Below are 1,183 nucleotides of genomic sequence, written 5' to 3' on the forward strand. Positions count from 1 at the left end.
TTATCCCTCACAGCTACAGCCCTGGCTGGGACCTGGGACCGACGCCTCAGCAGAGGCCACAGGCCCAGGGCAGAATTAACACCTGAGCTGCACTGCAGCTCAGTGAGCCCCTTGCCTTCCCCCTCAAATGGTGGCAGGTTTTTTGAGGAAAGAAGGCCACTACTTTTTGTAGTTTAGAGGTTTATTCAGATCCTGACATACCAAGGGGCACTTCCCGCTGACCCTGGTTGGGTGGACTTTTACAAGCTGAGGCAGGATCTGAGGAACTGAAGAATGGATTCCACTCCTGCCTGGTACCCGGAGAATGCGATGAAAACAATTCAGCCTGCGTCTGGGAGAAGCACCTTCCTGAGAATTCCTGGACTCCTGCCGTTTGTGGTGGATCACACTTCCAAATCTGCACCCAACTTCCAGCAGCATTTCCTGAATGGGGAAGGGCCTTTGGGGAAATCTTTTTGAGAATTGTGTCCATCAAAGAAAATTAAAAGGCTGAGGAAGGAATGGATCCACTGCCCTCCAGGGAGTAAAAGTATGAAAACAAAAAATTATTGGTCAATCAACCTTTGCACAGAAATCTGCCGTGAGAGAAGCACGGCACTTTGCAGGGAAACTCTCCAAGCCTTCAGAGAAGACCAATAGAACATTTTTCTAGCTAGTGCTTGTTTTTGCAGTGAGAGTGTGTCAGGCACTTAAACAGCTCTTCAGCTAAAACGCTGACACCTCGGAGGGAGCTGCAGAGTGTGCTTTGTTCTTGTCATAGTCACAGCTTACACAGCTGGAGCCTCTAAATCTTTCCTTATTAGTGAGTCATACCTGACACTCACCAGATTTAAGAACTTCTTAGTACATCATGAAGCAACGAATAAATAACACAGGCTCCACCTTCTTCGACTTATTTCAGGCGCTATCTTATTTTCTTGTTATTTCTGATGTCACACCCGAACCACCTCCTTCTCCGTTCTCACACGTTTTCTGTTACATGACAGAAGCCAAGCCTATGTAGATATAGACATCTATAGATAGATATGTATATACACACACAGAGACCTGTGTGGAAGAAGCTGATCCCTGGCAGTCCGATGTTGCTCTGATGACAATTTCATGCACAGGGGTCAGTGAGGGGACCTGCTGTGGGAGTGAGGGGACCTGCTGTGGGTGTGAGGGGACCTGCTGTGGGTGTGAG

Source organism: Empidonax traillii, unplaced genomic scaffold (assembly GCF_003031625.1).
Source record: "Empidonax traillii isolate 1590-97213 ecotype Southwest subspecies unplaced genomic scaffold, ASM303162v1 scaffold6535:size5959, whole genome shotgun sequence".
Classification (NCBI taxonomy): domain Eukaryota; kingdom Metazoa; phylum Chordata; class Aves; order Passeriformes; family Tyrannidae; genus Empidonax; species Empidonax traillii.